At 39.9% G+C, this 8,239-nt stretch overlaps 1 long non-coding RNA gene across 2 annotated transcripts; it reads left to right on the forward strand.

Moving 5' to 3' along the window:
- Positions 1-661: 661 nt before the first annotated feature.
- Positions 662-3,251, forward strand: LOC145420149 (uncharacterized). Of its 2 annotated transcripts, XR_013901443.1 has the most exons (4): positions 682-817; positions 1,739-1,887; positions 2,594-2,758; positions 2,836-3,251. It is a non-coding gene; the product is annotated as an uncharacterized LOC145420149 (long non-coding RNA). The 2 variants fall into 2 exon arrangements; XR_013901444.1 differs by lacking the exon at positions 1,739-1,887 and having other exon boundaries at positions 662-817.
- Positions 3,252-8,239: the final 4,988 nt, after the last annotated feature.

The raw sequence follows: 8,239 nt of genomic DNA on the forward strand, positions 1-8,239 counted from the left end.
TTCTTTGTGTGCATGTGTGTGCGAAGGGGGATGGCGGGTTACCTGGCAATTACCCTTTAAGAGAACATGGTAGGAAACTGAATATTCAAATAAAAGTTAGAAATATTTGCTTAAAAATATACTGGTGGCAGGGGTGGGGGGGGAAAGCCTAAAGACCCTAACCCCCCCCCCCCCCCCCCCCCCCCACACACACACACACACACACACACACACACCCCTAACCCCGGAAACCCATTATGAATATGGTGAGTTAACAAACAGTAGACACAATACACACATTCAAATACTGTACATTAGTTTTAAATTTTAATAAAGCATTACTATTTTCTACTCCAAGGCATTACTTTTGAGATTATTATGTATTTTTGAAAATATAGCATAATGATAATACTAGTTATTGTAAACTTTACAAACCACCCAGCAGTATGTAAAGTCAAATTATAAAATACAAGTAAATAACAATTGCAGAACAGAATGTCAGTGTAATGAACACACACTTCGTTTTGACAAAGCACACTGCTTAGGTAAATAATCTGAGTAGTTGTTCATCACTGAGCAATTTGTTAATATGTGTTTCGAGCCAAATAAATGACAGGAAGAGAGAGAGTGACGTCAGAACACGTCATACTATAACCTCCCGGGAGCGGACGGAGGGGTCAGTCATTGGGATGCGCATGCGCAGACAGAGTCCGCAAGCAGCGGGCCTTGACCTTTCGGGAAAAAAAACTCTTTCTCACGGACGGTGACAGCGAAACGGATAACAGTCTTCAGTACCTGCTGGACTTTGAAGCTCCGAATTCTGGGACTGTTGGAAAAGGTAAAACATTTTCATTAAAACCTTATCACAGTTTTGTTTTTGTTACTTGTCATTGTGGCTTGCTGTTAATGCTGTGCTAACAGTAGCGATTAGCTAGATACGTTAGCCGTTGACGTCAGCGCAATTTAGTATCTGGTATACAGAAACTGTTTTCCTAATAAAACCACTGTTATAATTAAGTGAAGGGGCTCCCAGCTAATTTGAACCTTTGGTTTCTAAAATATGTGGTTCAATTGCGTGCTGCGTACATAACCTAATGTCAGCTAGACCGAAATTAAAATTTAATATATTGTTAAAGTCGCTAATATGGCGCCTGAAGCCTGTTGTGACGTGAGCTCTGTGTCTGCTCTAGAAACTCTGAAATTCTGTAGATCTGAGCCGTACATTAAATACTCACATGAACCTGCACTTTGAATTCTGTATGAGCTGTATAAAATACAGCTATGCATAAGTGTGTTGAATGAATAATTAGATTAGATAACTCTTTATTGTCTTATCTAATTATATAGAAATGAATAAATGTGACATGAGAAGGTGTGTCTTTGACTGTTCCTGCATAACTTAGTTTCGGACTAGTTGACAAGTTATGCTCCGGTCATTTGATGTTTCCAAGATAGATGTTCTTTTGTAATATAGTTAATTTTTTTGTATATTTCATTTACCCACCATCATACATTAAGCTAAGAAGAGGCCGTTATACTAACAAGAGGTATCAACGCTGGGCCAAAGTTCAGCACATGGTTAAAGTTTGTAATCCAGCCAGGGTGTAAATATCACTCAGCAGCCAGAGTTGAAGCAGGTAGCATCAACACATAAATCTACTCTACCCGGCTTAAATCACAAGAGCACGTCTGACCAAAAAGCTGTAGATTTTTCTTGTTTGCACAAATGAATCCAGATTCACATTAATTGTGTTCACAGCTCCAACAAAATGAGGAAGAGGAGGGGGAGAAACACAATTAGGTTGAATTACAATTGGATGGAAGTTGAGGACAAGGAGAAGGAAGCTTAGGATGAGGAGGAAGAGAAGCAGCAGGAGCATCTTTAGGGATCCCTATCATGTCATTGAGGTTTGTTTCATTAAAATGGTCCTCTCACAAAGAAAGATGACTTGTTTTAGTTCACCTACTTCCTGTATTAAATAGTGATGTGCAAAATGTTGTGGAAAACCATGGAGCAGGCACGTATAGTGCATCTGCAGGTAAATGAACATCAAATCTCTAAGACAGACTGAAATCTGTATATTTATCACCCTTATGATAAAACCCATGTCAGCCATTGGTTTATGGACTTTGTATTTTGAAGCCTCAACATTTGCTTTATTGCTGTTGCTATGTTGGGACCATATTAGGATGAGGGATCAGAATCTGGAGTCATGCACACTATTGTTTCATTTAGTGTGTATCCATGAGATTCGTACAGCAGATCCAAGTTGTGCCTTGAAAACAGGAAAGTCGTCTGCATAGAGGAGAACTGTAATAGCAGGCTTGTACAAATTGAGGCTTTGTGCTCATATTTGCTGCAAACACTTGTTTTACCCTGTTTTGATGCAGAATTCAGTTGAAATCAGGCAAGAACTGGACTTGTTTTTTATGTGTTCTTGTGAATTGATTGTGTATCGCATATGTTTGATTTGACTTTCTGCAAGACAACAGTCGTCCACTGGCCAAAAAAGTTTTCCAAATACCTCCACGTGATCTAGCCTGGATTTGGAAAAGAATAGCACAAAAAATCTGCACCTCCTGCTTCAGATGCAATTTGTGTTTCTGTGTTCAGAGGCAGCGGTGAGAGGGGAGACCTCGGCTCATCCAGCTGGAGAGCCTGACCAGGAGGAGTCGAACATTAACTCAGCTCTTCCAGGGCACCCTGCAGACTCGGCTGTTGGCATCGACGAGGGATGACGTGAACGCCAAACTGGAGTCCATCACAGGTCAACTGCAGGTATGCGAGTCAGACCTTCTGAGGAGGGTTTCACTTTTCTCTCTTCTTTATAATTGACTCTTTTCTCTCTCTTTCAGCTCCTTGTCTCAGAGTAGGAGGGATTTGAAGCACAAAGGGAGGAACTTGTCGTTTGGTTGGCTGATATGGATGAGGTTGACCAGCTGACAGGAAGCACCAGTGAAAAACTGAAACAACTGCAGGTGTGGGCTTGTTTTGATATGACATATATCTGATATGAAACATACGTCAGAGACATTATCCTAAACTGGACTAACAAAGGACCATGAGTACAACATGAAACGTACATTACATAGCGTAAGGCTGAAGTTCATTGATCATTTTAATCATAAAGTTGTTGAAATATTTTTACTGAACATGCAAACATCTGCTGATGAAAATGTGTTGATTTATTGGTCTGTTAGGAAGCTATTGCTATTTCTAATGTGTTTTATCACTTTCTGATGTTTTCTTAATTAAACAATACATGTATTCATTGTTGTGTTATCTGTGTGCGTGTATGTATGTACGTACGTACTTTAAAGGAAGGAAGAACCTGTTTAAATCACGGACAAACAGTATCCCACATCTGTGATTTGTAGTTCACAAACACTTCTTGTAATGACTAACTACTCCTGACATTTTGGAGATATACATACTATACTATACTTTATACAGTAACGTTACAGTGGGATACAAATAACATCCGGCTGATCCTGCCACGATTTGTTCCCCCGGTTCAAATCACAGACAAACAGTATCCCACAGCTGTTTATGTTTTTAAACCTATTTTGCACAGAGAGGCATTTTTTGAAAAATGTATTGATAGCGATGTTGAATATTATTACACAGGAAAAAAAAAACAACTACACGTAAAATAATCACATCGTGACGCCTCTGCCTTTGTAAATGGAGGGACCTTAACTGCTTGCGTATGTAAGCTTGTAAAGTCAGATTAACAGTATTTTGTCTCTATCTGCCGTTCTGCAATTCATCTCATGTAAACAATAACGTGGCGCACAGCGTGACATGAAAAAAGGCACATACCTTTGATGTTGCGTGACGACACCTCATCCACCTCATAAACGCAAAAAAAAAGGAGTTTTAAAAAATCTTTTTTTCTGTGATTCCAAATGCTGTTTACGTGTGGACGAAACAGCTGCGTTTTCAAAAATACCCGTGTAGGTGCGGACGTAGCGTAACAGAGTTAGTTTATTTTCTGACTACCTGTGATTTATTGCAGATTACTTGTATTTGCTTAATTGTTTACAAAATATTTCAGGTGTGAAATAACCCGCAATGGAGCAAAATATGGGTGTGTGTGGTTGGAGGATGTGTGTGTGTGCGCGCATGCGTGCACGCGAAGGGTTAGAAAACTGACAATAATGTATTAATGAATTTATTTTAATTGTTAAATTTATGTTTTTATATTTTATGATTTTTCACTTTTTTGTTAAAGACTTGAAAGCAACTGTTCAATATTTTTGTAAAGGAAAACTTGATTGTTTGTATTTCATTGTTTTATGAAACAAGATATATATATATATATATATATATATATATATATATATATATATATATATATGTCAAATGCTTAGTTATAATGTAACTTTGTAATGCTGCACTTTGTACTTGTTTAAAGCTTATACACCTATCATTTTGTTAATGATTCTAGATGAATGCATTAGCAGTAATGTGCATCTCAAAATGCTCAATGTTTTGGAGGAAGGTTCAGAGGAGGTTGGAGATTGTTACCATCATGGGCTCATCCGGTCAGGATGAGAATGAACAGTCAGCAATCACTTGCAGGTTTTTTCGTTTTATTGAATAATGAGCAAAAGGAAAGATACACATGGACTGCTATCTCTCAGCTGCCGCCCCATGTGGGAGTGGGCTGTAGGTAAGTGCAGAACTTATATAACGGGTGACAGGTGTGACATTATTATACTGCCATATGTTACATTATACCTCTAATCAAAGAATTATTAATTCATGATACTGCTGTAGGCCACATTATACCTGATTAAAGATTGTGTAATCATTACATAGTTTTAAGTTGCTTTATACTCCTGAGTCAGAAGACGGTGAAAATCATTAGATTCATTACATTGATTTGTATTACATTATACTGCTGATTTACTGTGAATGAGTTACACTGTTTTATGACATTTCATACTGCTGATCTATGCTGATTTATAAAGAGAACACTGTTTGCAGAGAATCATGGCCTTGCTTTTCTGATTGTAGAAAGAGCAGAGGATACTGCACGAGAGCTTCTCCCCTACCTTTGTCAGAAGCAGGAAAACAGGGAGCCAAGGTCATAACTCAGGTTCACTGAGAGATGGAACGAATGTGAATGTTTAGGTTTTTATGATTAGGTGGGGGCCACCAGAGTTTGAGTAACGGTCCGACATTTTGAGATCCGCTGTGACCCTCTTTGTGCGCATCTCCCATCCAGATGACTGTATTGCTTATTGTGTTTGTATGGAATAATAAGAGTGTATTGATTGTTGATTGAGCATTTAAACACTGCCCGAGTGTTGTTCTTCCTTCAGCCCAAAGATCAAAGAATTGGGGAATTTAACACAGGTGAGTGCAATTAAGGGCAATCACCACACCCAATCAAAGGTGAGGAAAAGAAACGAGGTGTATCTGGTGAAGTGAGTGTGCTGAAAGGTGAGCCTTTACAACACTCAAAGTGGAATACCAGTTTCAGGGCTAATGGCCACCTCTGCCTCACCAGCTGATTAAAACCTCCAGTCCTAAAATATAAAATGACCTGCATAACTGGCTGAAATAACATTACAACAGCTTTAAGAAGAGGCCATTTTCTGGGCTCTGCACAAAAATAAACAAATGAATAACTGAATGTTTTAATCTATTGAGTGATAAACAGCAATATCTGACAGATCACTTGAGAGTGAGGGACTGAGAGGGCGAGAGACATGACTAGCAAATAAACATGAAGCCAAGACTGACTTAACAGGGAGACGATGAGGGAAGGACATAGGACACAACTGGGATGTAATATCACCTCTCAGGTGCAGCCACTTCTCTGACTCTCCACCAAATCTGCTGCTGAAAGTAAAGGGAAGCAGGAAGCATAGTGGGTGGATCATAATAGTCTTTTGGCCCTGGTAAATTTTACATAATATTTTTGTTTGTTTGAGCTGTAAGTTAAATAATGTCACATCATACCAGATGAATGTATTTTGTATTACATGTAGGGGTTTTCTTTCTGGGGTGATACAAAATATGAGGTTCAGTTCACCTAAAGCTGAAGAGTCCTAAAAAGGCATGAAGGATTCTAGAAAGGAGAAGTGTGCGATGTATTGTGTAATAGCAGTTAAGAATGGGACTATGAAGAATTTAAAAATGTGCATGGAAAGCAGTTTCTCAGTGACTGTACTGTTAGAACTGACATGCATTTTACATTACTTTGCTTGTCTCTCCACTACATTTCATGACTATTGTGGCTACAAGGTGTCCCCTAAAATAAAAATGCAGCTATATCATTAATTTGATTTAAATATGTTTTTTGGTGCAGTGGGGATTCGGGAGTCTTTTTAAATTGTAATAGTACCTTCATGTAACTACAGAAAGATTGTCTCAAATGCAATGGAAATTAAGAACAAAGACTTTTAATTGTAGTTAACAGAATTAAAGTTACCAGAGAAAATAGATCTTTGCATGTGTGCTGGCCTGCTGTGTGTTGTATTGTTTTGTAAAAAAAAAAAAAAGATTTTCCTTTCATGGAGCTTGAAGGGTGTAGTGTTCCACATTTCCTTGGCGATAGCAGGCAAGGATCATATCACAATAGTGGTCATAAGCTTTTGTTGCTAACTTCGTTTGCACTCACAAAAAGTCAAACTTGAGGTATCGTGACTTTCTTCTGCACAAAATGGATCATCTGAGCATTACCTACTCTAATCAAAGATATTGTCTGATTACTGAGGCCACTCACAGTCAATTATGCGCTCACGTGGTTTACTGCAGCCCAGGACCTGTGTTTATTGTGGTATGTTTAACTCCTTGGTTTAGCTTTCCAGTTACAGTGGGGCAAAAAAGTATTTAGTCAGCCACCGATTGTGCAAGTTCCCCCACCTAAAATGATGACAGAGGTCAGTAATTTGCACCAGAGGTACACTTCAACTGTGAGAGACAGAATGTGAAAAAAAAAAAAAATCCATGAATCCACATGGTAGGATTTGTAAAGAATTTATTCGTAAATCAGGGTGGAAAATAAGTATTTGGTCAATAACAAAAATACAACTCAGTACTTTGTAACATAACCTTTGTTGGCAGTAACAGAGGTCAAACGTTTACTATAGGTCTTTACCAGGTTTGCACACACAGTAGCTGGTATTTTGGCCCATTCCTCCATGCAGATCTTCTCGAGAGCAGTGATGTTTTGGGGCTGTCGCCGAGCAACACGGACTTTCAACTCCCGCCACAGATTTTCTATGGGGTTGAGGTCTGGAGACTGGCTAGGCCACTCCAGGACTTCCAAATGCTTCTTACGGAGCCACTCCTTTGTTGCCCGGGCGGTGTGTTTTGGATCATTGTCATGTTGGAAGACCCAGCCTCGTTTCATCTTCAAAGTTCTCACTGATGGAAGGAGGTTTTGGCTCAAAATCTCACGATACATGGCCCCATTCATTCTGTCCTTAACACGGATCAGTCGTCCTGTCCCCTTGGCAGAAAAACAGCCCCATAGCATGATGTTTCCACCCCCATGCTTCACAGTAGGTATGGTGTTCTTGGGATGCAACTCAGTATTCTTCTTCCTCCAAACACGACGAGTTGAGTTTATACCAAAAAGTTCTACTTTGGTTTCATCTGACCACATGACATTCTCCCAATCCTCTGCTGTATCATCCATGTGCTCTCTGGCAAACTTCAGACGGGCCTGGACATGCACTGGCTTCAGCAGCGGAACACGTCTGGCACTGCGGGATTTGATTCCCTGCCGTCGTAGTGTGTTACTGATGGTGACCTTTGTTACTTTGGTCCCAGCTCTCTGCAGGTCATTCACCAGGTCCCCCCGTGTGGTTCTGGGATCTTTGCTCACCGTTCTCATGATCATTTTGACCCCACGGGATGAGATCTTGCGTGGAGCCCCAGATCAAGGGAGATTATCAGTGGTCTTGTATGTCTTCCATTTTCTGATGATTGCTCCCACAGTTGGTTTTTCACACCAAGCTGCTTGCCTATTGTAGATTCACTCTTCCCAGTCTGGTGCAGGTCTACAATACTTTTCCTGGTGTCCTTCGAAAGCTCTTTGGTCTTGGCCATGGCGGCGTTTGGAGTCTGACTGTTTGCGGCTGTGGACAGGTGTCTTTTATACAGATGATGAGTTCAAACAGGTGCCATTCATACAGGTAACGAGTGGGGGACAGAAAAGCTTCTTACAGAAGACGTTACAGGTCTGTGAGAGCCAGAGATTTTCCTTGTTTGAGGTGACCAAATACTTATTTTCCACCC

Source organism: Astatotilapia calliptera, chromosome 14 (assembly GCF_964374335.1).
Source record: "Astatotilapia calliptera chromosome 14, fAstCal68.1, whole genome shotgun sequence".
Lineage (NCBI taxonomy): Eukaryota > Metazoa > Chordata > Actinopteri > Cichliformes > Cichlidae > Astatotilapia > Astatotilapia calliptera.